The 13,989-nt window shown below is 26.7% G+C and overlaps 1 protein-coding gene across 3 annotated transcripts in view; it reads right to left on the reverse strand.

The window, feature by feature from the left end:
* The window catches only part of LOC129915524 (5-hydroxytryptamine receptor 1), a 68,543-nt gene that overhangs the window by 25,396 nt on the left and 29,158 nt on the right, over positions 1-13,989 (reverse strand). For all 3 annotated transcript variants that reach the window (XM_055995104.1, XM_055995105.1, XM_055995103.1), the window contains exon 2: positions 1,726-1,834. The gene's annotated coding sequence lies outside the window, so the exon portion shown is untranslated. The remainder of the gene's footprint in view (positions 1-1,725; positions 1,835-13,989) is intronic.

Consider the following 13,989-nt stretch of genomic DNA (forward strand, 5'->3'; position numbering starts at 1 on the left):
CATTCTGCATTATAGTAATGTCATGTCTAATTGCTATCTCGAGTTAACATTGTTTAGTTGTAAACTATAGAAAGAACTACAACTTTTATTTATATCATCGCTGAATTCATAAAGGCGTCAGTTCAGCACTACTAAATTTGTACCAAAAAGTGAACCTATTGCTTAATGAACAATCATCTTTCGATGCACGTTGAGGCTACAATAACATCTTAATCGACAAGCACAATAAGATTATAGGAATTTATTATTGGCCTCTTCAAATAGTATATATATATTAGACGAAATGGTAACGGTAACGTTTTTCGTAACTTCGGTTTCGCGTAACTTTGACGCTCGTAACTCTGTCGCCCGTAACTCTGGTATTCGTAACTTCGTCGGTTTCCCATATATATGATAAATTTTATAGCAGGCTTCGGATCAACGATTGCCCTGGAGTCTCCTATAAAGTTTTTTTATACAAGCACAATAAGTTCATTTTTTCTTATGTGTGAAAAAAATCCGAACTTCTCGATACCCATCATAGGCCCATTTCATACGTTTTCAATTTAATCGTCTAAAGGCGTCCATTTGTACACATTAGCACAGCCTAAACGGGTGGATGGATTTTCTTCAAATTTGGTACAGATGATTTTTATGGAATTCTGAAAGTGGGTTTTTTTTTTATATCTCGTTTAGAAAGAGTGTACCATACAAATTTTTCATGTTATACCAAATAACTCGAAAACGGCTGTAACGATTTTGATTAAACTTTGCAGCGATTGCAATAAAACTGCATTTTTATTTTTTCCATAAAAATCAAATAAAAAACAATTTTTTTTTTATTTAACAAAATTTTACCCTTAATTCTGAAGCTGTAAGATAATTTGCAGGATTAGAATTATGAAATACTGAAATATCTATAAAAAAAATAAACTTCACCGTAATAGTTTTAAGATTATCAATATGCAATTCTTTTAAATTTGTTAAATGAAAAACTAAGAAAATCAAACAGAACGTAATTTCTTATTTAAATAAAAACGTCTCCACTTTAATATCTATTATAATCTTTTTCTACATCATTCACGTTGAGGAAAAAGAATGAAAAAAATCAAATACCCGGATGTATTTCCAACATTGATTTTTCTATTATTTACATTTCAAAGTTATTCTTTCATCTTTATCTTTATTGTCATTGATTTAAATCTCTTTTTCTTTCTTTGTTTGAAAATAATACTTTTTTTTCTAGAAAAAAACATTTATATACAAGAAAATACAAAATCTCAGAAATGAGCCAACAAAAACCCAAAAATAATTCACCATATCACATGAACATTGATGTACCCAAGTTTATCTAAGCGAGATGAGGTTCACAATCCTATCCTATATCCTTTTTTTTTTTTGCATGCCTTCAGGGTAAACATTACGGATATTAGCAAAGAATTTTCTTAATGGAAAATGTCAAGAAAGAAAAACCTTTTTGCAGTTAAATATTTTGGAAGATGAAGAAACACAAAAAAAAAAAAAAAAGAAAATCCATCCGGAAAATTTGTCTGGATATATTTTCTTGTATTTTTTTTTTACGATTTTACGAAAATTATTCCCCTGAGGAGAGGAAGGGAATAAGTACTTTTTTCTCGATTAAAAAAAGATTTTATGACGGTTAAAGGTTAAAATAAAGCAGTTTTTCTTACTTTGCAATTCGTAATACGTTTAACAAAAAGCTATAAAATAAAAACAAATACTCACCGTAATTTTTCGGCAACTTATTTTTTTTTGTTTCAAAATTTTTCACTAGGGTGAGGGTTTTTTTGTATCTTCTTAATGACTGGTGTGATGATAGTAAATTTGGTCGTTTCTGAAAAGAAAAAAAAATCCAAATTGCTTTTTTATAAGAATACAAAAAAATCAACTAAAACTTTGAAAGATTAATAACTAAGGTCAATTTTAAGGACTTTTCAAATATTGGATACTACAGAATTTGAAACCATAAAAATTGTTAAACCAAATTTGAATCCAATTGCAAGTTAATGTCTTTTTTTATTGGATCAATAAAGTCTACCTGCAGTCTATAAGTCCTTGAACTTATAATGAACAACAATAAAATGGATCACATAATAAAAAAAAAAAATTAAACAAAGAATTTATTTCCAACTTATTGGTAAAATGGAATTTGAACAAAAACCCATTCGTGCCAAATTCCATTTCCGGTTTTATGCATTTGAATTTGTTGTCACATCTGACAGTCCTACTGACAACCTACATAACATGTTGTAGGTATCCCCTGCTCCGTTTGACTGTGTATAATAATAACAGGGGGTAGATATGGTAGTCAAGTCGTTACTGTGTGCTGCAACAAATGAATTTCGATTTGTCCTCCTTTTTTATGTTCTTCTATGTTGGCATGAAATCATTTTCCTTTCAAATCAAATAAAAATAAAAAAAAAAAAAAAAATAGAATTCATTTGAAGGATTTTTTTTTTTATTTGAAATGAAAAAAAAATATACAATTTCCTTTTTTTTTTTTCTATTTTTTTTCCAACAAGTATAATGAACATATCACACAAACGAAACGAGGTATGCAATTTGGTTTTAAATTGCAAAAAGAAAATTTCAAAAATATGCTCGTCGTTTGACAGACTTAAATGGGGCTTAATAACGGTGGTTAAGCTTTATTTCATACAGACAGATTGAAGGGTTAGCAATAATATTCTCTTTTCTTTGAAATGTTATTTCCACATTTTTGATCTTTCAAATGTGAATAATTAGGTTCTAGTGGGGAAATTATCTAAAAAAAAACTTGTTGCTTATAAGTAAGTAAGCAATGTTAGTATTGCTTATAATTTTGAAATAAAAAAAAAAAAAATAACTCAATTTTTAAATTTTGTGTCTGATTTAATTTTTTTTTTTGACATGCAAATAATTGCACTTAAAGAAACACCTATATTAGCTACTTTAACAAATAATAACCAAGTATGGGAAATGTAAACTTCATTTTCAGTATACATAAGTGTGAAATTGACACTATGATTTCACAGCCGCCAATCAACAACAATCAACAAAAACGAAAAAAAAAAAAAAAACAAAAGCGGACTAAGAATTAATCCTTGCGGAACACCATTATAAACAGGAAACAAAAAAAAAAAAACACCAAAGCATTTTAACAAGGCTTGAAACAGCCCAGACCGACTTAGCTATCGGCAGGTAGATAGTCTGTTTATGGGCTCTTAATTTGATTTTATAATAAATTTATTAAAATTTTTAAAAAAAGTTAAAAAAATGTTTTCAAAATAATAATATGTAATTTCATGTAGTAGAGTAACTAAAGCAAATTATTTGGGAACCCGGCCGAACAGCCCTGATTTTGACGATTTTTTTTTTCAAACGTAGGTAATTAAAAATACTTTAAAGTCTATAGATAAAAATTGCCATTGTTGCCGTATTGTTTTTTAAAATTAAAATTAAATTTTTTTTAACAAAACCATTTTTTTTTGCTTAAATTTCATAAAACAAATGATAGCAAAAAATTCTCTAGGTAATTTAAGGAAAATATATAAAAGGCAGTAAGGCACAATCTTCCATCGTTTAAGCGATAAATGCAATTTTCTAACATTTTGACCTCAAACACAAAAAAAATATTTTGAAAACAACGGCAACACCTACAATATTTTAAAATACATTTTTAAAAAACCAGAAGCTCATTCTTATCTCTTAAATTTAAATCCACTAAATTTAATCAAGACTTTTTGAAAAATGGTAATCAAACTCAGAATTAAAAAAAAAAAAGTTATTAGAAAAATTTAAAATGACTTTTTTCCAAACTTTTTCTAATAAAATATGAATTTATTTAAAAAAAATGCTTGGCCATAAATATTATCAGTTGAATTTTGAAGCAAAAAAGGTAAAATATATCACACTTTTGAAAAAAAAATGAAAAATTACTTCAATTTCAATGGTTTTTTTTTTATTAAAACTGTATTTTTGCATTGAAATAATTAATTTTCTCAAAGACTGTGGTAAATAGGAACTTTAAATTTTTGCTATTTAATTTTCAACAGTAAGGGTTATTAAATGAATAAAAAATAATTTTATGTTTAGATGTTGAACTTTAAAAAAAAAATAAGTTACATTTTTTTTTCAAAACTTTTATTAAAAAAAGTTCTTCGAAAATGAAATACTTTTTAATTTTTTTCATAAACCGTAATACATATTGACATTTAGTTTTATAATTTGAAATCATAATAAATGCGGCAAAAAAAATTTGAAAATAAATGCATTTTATATTACGACCAAGTTTAAAAAACGACATGTTAAAACTTTTTCAATAATTTTTTTTTTTTAAATTTTAATTTAAATAAATGACAGTTTTTGTACCATATTTCATAAATATCCCAGATATATTTTTCAAACTTGAAGTTGGCCAACTTTAGATCTTCAACTGGAGAGTTGAGAAAATAATTAGTGAATAAAAAGAAATTACAACTTGCGTTTCAACTCTCGAGCTATAGTCAACTCTCAAGTTGACAAACTCGAGAGTTTGCTTCAAATCTGAGTTCAATTACCATTTTTTCAAAAGCCGTTCATTCAATTAACTTAATTTTAATTTTACATATATGACTAAGCTTCTAGCTTTTAAAAAATGTATATTTGAATATTGTAGGTGTTGCCGTTGTGTTCAAATATTTTTTTTTGTGTTTGAAGTCAATTAATAAGAAAATTGCATCTATCGCTTGAACTATGGAAGATTGTCCCTCACTCCCATATATTTTTTTTCCTTGAATTTCCTAGACAATCTTTTGGCATCAATAAATTTATGAAATTTAAGAAAAATTTTTGAAAAAAATTTGTTTTTGTTCACAAAAATCTTCAATTAAATTAAAAAAAATCAAAACGGCAACACCGGCAATTTTTAATCTATAGACTTTAAAGTATTTTTAATTACCGACGTTTGAAAAAAAAGATCATCAAAATCTATGCTGTTCGGCCGGGTTCCCTAATATTGCCAATTTTTGAGCTTTAGTTACTCCACTAATGTAAATCAAAGAATTTTATAAACAAGTAGTTTATTTTTATAAATATGTGATGTCTCAAGTTTTTATTTTTCTCAATATACAAAATATTGATTTTGTAAGGTACCTTAATAAATACTTAGGAAAGACATTGTTGGTAGGCTATGTTTAACCATAGTTTTATGAATAAAAATAGTTTAAAAAAAAACCTTTTCTTTAGGTCATTTGACATAGAACACTTGCTTATACAGGTTTGTAATAAACTATGAACCATCATTTGACAAATAAAATTATTTAAAAGAGTCTTGTTTGTCATGTAGTTATAGACTCCACAATTTGTTCTATTATGGCTATAACAAAATATCATTTACCTAATATGTACTTGAACTTTTTTTATTCATTTAATAATTTTTAATCAAAAATCGTAGTTTCTAATTTAATGAAACTAAGCAGTTTTTGCTTACCTGTAAGACCTAGTAAAAATACTCTTGAATGAAAAATTATGTCGTCAATATTTTTTTTTTATAAATAAAACTACTAAAAAGTTGTTATATAAGATGCAATATGCTGTTTATAAGTCTTTAATTCAAAATGGTGGACAGCTTACCACTTCCTTGTGCTGATGTTTTCATGCAAGGCGATGTCCAAATAACACATTAAAAAATTGAAACCTCAGTAGCTTCTAATATAATATACATAATCCTTTATTAAATGCCTTTGAAATTTGACCACTATAAGATTTGTACGCGAAAAGGATTCTGCCCATACAAAAAATTATTAAACTATCGAGATATTTTTTTAATAATGTTTATGTGCATTCTATTCCTCTTTTCGAAATTTAATTCCATTCTTCATCATCATTTTATCTATACGAGATTCACTATGGCGTATACGTAACTTTTTATTTGTACATCACCTAAAAACGTATGTTTTTTTCACATGACATCTACATAAAAAAAAAAATTAACAACCATCAACTAGTTTCTATAAAAACCCAAAATATTACAGCCTTGACTCACCAAATCATAAAATAATATATGAGTACCAATTATATTGAAATTTTTGAATCCCCCTAAAAAAAAAAACAATAAAATCCTACAATAACGATGATACCTACTAACATAGATTTTTTTTAGCATTTTACAATTCCTATTTGCTCTCGACTTAAATAGAACACATTATAAAAAACAAATACCCCCATTTGCCTAATGAAATCATTATGTTGTGTATTCTGGTGCCAAACACATACCATATCCTTATTTGCATTTTTAGGAAGTAAAATCAAAAACAGAAACAAAGCAAAAAATAACATGAAAACCTTCATAACACTTTAGAATTCCACTGTGTATTCAGTAGGGATTTTCTGGATTTTTGGCATCCCCCACATCGCGTGCAATTGTTTCGAATTACAATACCAAATATGTAATGCTTTTATAGGATTTCATCATATACATGAACAGAACATATACAGACACTCTCAAAACCTCGCCTCATTATACAATGTTTTTGCAATATGCCATTAATCAGAACTGGGAATCTGTGTGTTCACATGGATTTTATTTAGATTCAATGACAGAGATTTAATTTTTGTTTTCTTTTGTTATTCTTATTCTTCTTGGTATTGATATGCAAATTGTTGAATTATTTTTTTGTTGTTTTTACAAACAAAACAAAAAAAAAATAAATTTGAAAGAAGGATTTTAATGAACAAAATGATTTTTATCTCATTGAGGTGTTATGAAGAATTTGTAAGAATCTTAATTACATTAAAAAATAAAACAACAAAGGTTTTATGTTATTTTCGAGTTTTAATGAATTTACATTACAAAGAAATTGTTATTTATGGTTCGCTTGAATCATGGAAATTGTCTTTCAAAAGAACTTTTTACAACATTTTTTGTTGTAACTTAAAAAAAAAAAAAATACAAAATTAGAAAATAAGAAGTTTTTTTCTAACGCAAATTGCAGGAAATTTTATGTAACGAATACTCTAATGAGTTCTTTGTAATGGTGTTAAGAAATAAATGAATTTAAATAATTAAAAATTTTATGATTTAAAAATTTAAAAGATCCAGATAATAAAACTAGTTGATTGTTGGAATTATTCAATAGACGAAAATGTTTCACATACGCTACAGTGGGATCTGACATCAAAATTCGGATTTACAAAATTCTGCTTTTTCAAAAAAAATTCTGTTTTTCAAAATTATGCTTTTTTTATTCTGTCTTTCAAAATTCTGCTTTTCAAAATTCTGAGAGCATTTTTTTTTAATAAAAAAAAATTCGGCTAATTCTGCTTTTTTTTTTCATAGCATATGCATTTACCATACCAAAATACACCTCATTAATGTTTTTTTAGGTTAGTATTTTCTTAACTGCTTATCCTGTTTAACCATCACAAAATATATTCAAATTGCTTAGAGTACCTACCGACTTTCTTATAACTCACAATTGTACGAGTAAACTGTTGAAAACTAATTATAGAAACGATGTTGTGTGATAATGTATTATTCCTTTTCTTATTTAATGTTTTTAATATCAATTTTTATTTGAATAATTAAATTGTGTTCAATTATTCTTTTGAAAAGCAGAATTTTGACAAAAGAATTTTGACCCCAACCCGCTACAGTGACAAAAATTCATATTTGTTTGACGTCTTTGAATACTGTTTGTTGGACCTAAGACTTTAGTAATATTAGGCATTTTAAATCGGAGGATAAAATATCGAATATTGGGTCACTGGGGCGTATGCGAAATATATCATTTTGTTGCAAAAAAAAAAAAAAAAAAAAAATAAACAAAATGCCCTTAGAACTAAAAACATATTTTATATACAAATTTGGTATACAAAAAAAAAAAACTTAAAATTCGTTCTTCAAATGTAAAAACCAACTCTTTAAATGAAATTGAACTCCAAAAAAAAAGATTTCAAAATCGTTAGAACCATTTTTTATAAATAATATTTTGAAACAAAAATTTAAAAATAAATTTGGTAGGCCATTTAATAGAAACTTTTAATCAACACGTAAATCCAAAATTTCAAAAAAAAAATTCAAAGTCACGTTTTCGAAAATTTGATTTTTCAAAAAAATATTTCCAAATCCAAAAATTATTTTTTTCAAAATTTTATTTTGGATTTATATTTAGGCAATATAAAAGTTTTTGCATAAGAAAATTCGTCAAAATTGAACTAGTAATTTGGAAATAGTTTGAAATTAAAAAAAAAAACGGTTCTAAGGGAGGTACCGTTAATAAGGATTTTCGAAAAAAATAATTCATTAAAAGATAGACTAATACTTGATTTTTTTAATAAAAATCGCATTAGCCGTTTTTGAGAAAATTAATCTTTTTCAAAATAGGCATATTACAGGTACCGTTATTTTTGGTACAAAAAAATTAATTCCAAAAACTCCTCTGTACAAGACCCAAAAACTGTTAAATACCAAGTTTTAAGTGGATCTGCCTATCCGTTTAGGCTGTAGCTCCTTATACAGTACAGACCGACAGACATCCTGTCAGACAGACGGACTTTAGAGACCCCACTTTTTTGTTTTCACTTTTTTTTACGAGTGCATAACTCAGCTCAGTAAAATTTTGCACGGGAAACAACAACAAATGATTCCTAAAAATAAACAAAAGTTTTTTATTTTTTGGTTTACAGAGAAAACAATAAAGGATTCTTAAAAGTAAATAAAAAATCGTTTGTTTTTGTTTACAGCATAAAATGTTAACTAATTAAAATACTCAGTTAAATACTGAATACTAATAAAACACGGCTATAGTACCTTTATCGCAAGTGAAAACAACAAAATATCATTATTGACTCCTTTTTTTTAATAGAATAGATATATTTAAATTTTTCATACCGAACATGATTAATGACATTTTTTCTTAGTCTTATTTTCAACTAAAGTTTTTATCAATTTTTCCAACTTCTTAAACTTAATCCCAAGAGATAATTTATTCATTTCGTCAATGAATAATAAATTATTATCCATTATAAAGATAATAAATCAAAAATAAACTAGGATTTATATAAGAAAAAGAGATTATAGTCCGCACCCACTATACTCATTGAACTGGAATTTAAATTATAAAAGTTTTTTTTTTTTTTGTTTTTGAAAAAGTCGAAACTTTCGAAAATCCCTGTCAATGTGACTTTTTATTATCAGCAAAGCGAAAAATTAAAATAAAAAAGATTATTATCATCTGGCAAATATTTGAAATAATGCAAAACTTTTAATTCTTCTTCAGATCAATAACTTTTGAAAAGTTGCAATGATGAATGAGTTTTAGAAGAAAATGGCATTTGGTTTGGTTGGTTGATCCTTTTTATTAGTATATTCTTCTTTGAATGAAAGGATAATAAATTATATCCTTGTCACGCACATAGATTATAAACACCCATAGTTGCGTAAGGAATATGGGAGTAATTTTTCAAAAACCTTATGTAAGGTAAAGTAGAACAAACTTTTTAAGCCTATCAATAAATAAAAAAGAAAAAAAAAAGAATATGTAAACTAAAAATATTTACTGTCAAAAAAAAAAAAAAAAAATAGAATAAAAGTCAATACATTTTAGGATGTTAGTCAACAAACACACACAAAAAATACATATATTTAGAAACATATTTAAAGAAAGGGATTATAAAGGACACTGTGTGTGTGCCTCCATAAGAAATATAGGAAGGTATATTTTTTTGAAAAGACAAGGTAAAGCTGAACTACTCAATTGGATGATTTATATTGCCTATTTGCCAAGAGAGAGAGGATAAAAAACAAACTCCTAGGATTAAATAAGATAAGTTAGCTGCAGAAGTAAAAGAGAGAGTATAGTAGCAGCATTTTATGAGGCAGAATAAATACCTATGTATAGCAAAGAGGATTCGAAAGTATTGGATTTATGAATGTTAAGTAAATTGTGTGTTTTATTGAACAATTTTGCAAAAATTATTATTATTGAATTCCTTGGTAAGGCAGACAATAGCTATGTGTTTACAGCGAATACAGATAAAACAAATTTCTACCAGCATCACGTTCCTCTGGTTTTCAATGGAAATCTGTATAATATTTGTAAAACATTGAATTAAAACTCAGTTCCTGACAGCTTGATGTAAAAAAATCTTTAGGAAAAATGTTCTTCCGGAATTTTAATTGTGTTGGTACATATGCGAAGACCGAAGCACCAATTAACTCGCACCATACTTCCTAGCAGAAAATCGAATGATATTATAGATAAAATTATATTATGGAAAATTGATTTCCAATAGTAATAAAATTTCTAGAGAAATTTGGAGAACCATGAACGAATCCAATTGTTGTATGAGAAAAAACTTTAAAAAGTTAGGGTTCCTTGTTTGTTTTTTTATTTAATAGGTACCTCATTGGAACAATTACTTTGCGAAATAACAGTTTCGAAATATTTCAATTTTCTCGAAAATGGGTCCAACGATTCTGATTAAATATGAGGAACGTTATGCTCGAAGGCAGTGTTTCCCAAGGTAACAAACCGTCCGCAGGGATAAATTTTATTGGAAGGCAATTTAAAAAAATTAAAAAAACCATTTTTTTTTGCTGTTTTCGAAGAAATATTTTGGCATAATGTAATCTTTTTCAATTTAAATTGTAACGATTTATGAAAGAACTTATTTTTTTCTTTCAAATTCAGTTTCAATCTTCTCAATATCTCTTTTCTTCTCCGAGATATCTTAATTTAAGTAAGTTTAGTATTTTTGGCATATGTAACCATAAAGAAACTCATCTCTAAAAATTAATATACCTTTCTCCCTAGAACAAAAGTATATTTTTCTAATGGATTTTAGTGTGCTGATTTTGTTTCCGAACTCAAAAAATTTCGGTCAGCTCTGGTTTTTGAGATATAGTAGTTTTTTTGAGGTTTTCTAAAAAAAAAACTTGATTTTGTGATACTTTAATGCAAATATCTTAAAATCCTGACGTGATAAAATTTTTTTGACCTCGGATTCTAACTCAGCACATCAAAAACTATTAGAAAAGTATACTTTTATATCTAGGAGAAACAAATCTGAAGCTTTACAAGGCAGTTTATCGAATGGTTTATTACAAATAAGATATTTTCTAAATAGAAAAATAGTACCTATATAAAATTACAAAACACGTACAAATTTTGTTTAATATATTTTTATTATGGTTTTCTTTACATATTTGACTTTTTAAATATAATGGGCATTCATATTTTACATTTTCCTTAATTAAGGTCCTTTTGTTCCTATAGGATTTACTAAAAAGTAAAGGATTTCGAAATATCTGCTTTTTTTGTCAATCAGTATTTAAAAAAATGAGTAAACATTAATGTAAAAGGACATATTTAGTGTCAATCGATAGGTCATATTATGAAGAATAAGTCCTCCAAATTTGAGCTCAATGCGAGAAATAGTTTTAGTTTTATACAAGTTCAAATAAATCTAAAATTAAATCGATAAATTTGCTTAGGAAAAAAGTCAGAAGTCAGAAAAGAAAAACAATATTTTCTATTGGCAACTACCCTTATTTTTGGAACTAAAAAAAAAAATCATTCAATTTTTCCTCCAGAAAATTTCCCTAAAATTTCCTCAAAAAATGGCTCCTACGATTTTGACAAATTTAAACATTGTCTATTTTCTAATGAAAACATTTTTTTTTATTATTATCATTTATTAACGGTACCTGCAATAGAAGGGGGTTTTAGACTCACTGGTATTATTTCAACAATTTTTTATACAAAAGCTTTTATTTTATTTTAATACAAATCAAAAGTAAAAATTTGAGAAAATACATTTATTTATTTTTTATTTGAAAAATTACATTTTCAAAAACGGGAAATATATTTTGAAATTTCGGTTTAAGATGTTGATTAAATAAAATTACTACAAAATAGCATATCTACTAATTTTGTTTTGTAAAAAAAAGTATTTATAATAGGTATCTACTTTTTTTTAAACGAGTCTAGTTGTTTTGAATTGTTTTTATTCCTTAAAATCCACCTCATTAAAAAAAATCACTACAAAAATGTTGACATTATGGTTTCATGCCCTAAACCATTAATTTTAATTCAAAAACAAGTTAAACATCCCTTCGATGGAGGCAATTAAAACCCATAAGCCATAACTATAAAATGAAAAGACTAACCCAAACATAATTTTCAGAATTAAATTAAAAATACAAGCCTACCAGAATATGCAAAATAGTAAAAATAGCTAAAAAATTTAATAAAATGCAAATCCTTAAGTAACAGTAACGAAAAAAATTCCAATGGTTAGAAAGCATTCAATTCTCTTCTCCCACTATCCGATTCGATAACCGAAAAAAATGTCTGTCCCATAACCTCTGCTCTATGCAGTAATATTTTGAGTCATACATAGGAACATAAATGTTACGTTCATCAAGAACTTGTGTATCCTTGTATTCGACATAAATTTCTATTAAAAGAACCGCCATAAACTATTTATATGCACTCAAGCATTCAAATTACACCAGGAAGGATGTGCCCCCAAACGTCAGAAGATGAACAAATTTATATGAAAATAGATAACCTTCTTTCATGTAGTACAATAAAATTCCTTCCGCAATAGCATTTTATCGATTTTCAATGCATACGAGCTCTTTGGATTAAACAGTTTCATAACTATAAATAATTTAAAGGCTTTAAGAAGGATAAATCGAGAGTCCTTTTTTTTTTGTTTCTTGAAGAACATTTCCAAGTAGGTAAGTAGCATTTGTTATGCAGAAATCAAATTCGATAAGGACTTTACCAATACGAATGTAATTATACCAAATCAAATCCTTGCAACAACGTTTTCAAAGTCAATTCAAATAGATTTCTCCTTGAGATGTATATTATTATTTATAGGTCCTATAAGAGCTCTCATTAAACTCAGAAATCTGCCAAAGCTATATAGAATAATTATAGCATATTAGATTGACAGTTGTATAGTTGCAAAGGAGGTAAACTATACAAACTAACACGAATGTGTATACATAAGGTCCTTGAATCATCTCAAAGAAATTAAGATTTATCTTATTCTAGCAATTCCCAATATGTGCTCTTAAAATTACACAACATGTTGGACATATACACACATGACTTTTAGTTGGACAAATATTTTACTATTTACGAAGGAAGGAAGGATTCTCTCTCTCTATCAAAGGCAAAAAGGATTTATTTAACTTTCGAATATTTATTCATTTATGTTGCTTGACATTTGATTTATAAATGTCTGCAATAAAGATTGATTTTATCACTGAACGAAGGAGGAAGGTACTTAGATATTCTCAAACTACTCGTTGTATTTGAATTATTGATCACAAGTGGAGTGAAAATTGTAGGTCAATATAAATCTCGATTAGGAATATATTCTACGTAAATGGGGGCTTGATTATAGGAAGGAAAAACTATTTGACCCTTCTCACATAGAAAATTCGTTTGAAGACACTTTTAGTGTTGAAAAATGTTAAGAAAAAGGGAAGGTAGTTAGATAATGTTAAATTGAGATATCATTGAAATGAAGTAAATAAGATTTTATGTGATATTAGATGTAAAATCCATTTAAACGAGATTTTTACTTACTTTATACAATATTAATGACTGTATGTTAATAATTACACTGGTCGGTAAAAAACAAAAAAAGTCGGAAGCAAGAACTCTGTAACTTGATTTTAATTAACTTGAGTGTTAAAACTGTTTACGGATTTATTCCATCACGTCTAGTTTTATTCCATAAGTAGTTTTGCAAACAAAATTTAACGGTGATGAAATTCGAAGCCAAAAGTACAAAAAAAAATCGCGTTTTTGACCTGTTAATATTAAAATATTTCGAAAACGTGACGTGCCAGTGAAATTTTGACTTCAGATTCGGAATCAGCACACAAAGTATGGTTTGGTTCAAGCTCTATTTGCTGTTAGACTTTCTTGGGTTATTGATTTTAAAATTCATAACCTATATTATTGAAAACTATAAAAAGACGTTTTTAATTATAAAATTTTTGTT

This window comes from Episyrphus balteatus, chromosome 3 (genome assembly GCF_945859705.1).
Source record: "Episyrphus balteatus chromosome 3, idEpiBalt1.1, whole genome shotgun sequence".
In the NCBI taxonomy this organism is placed as follows: Eukaryota; Metazoa; Arthropoda; class Insecta; order Diptera; family Syrphidae; genus Episyrphus; species Episyrphus balteatus.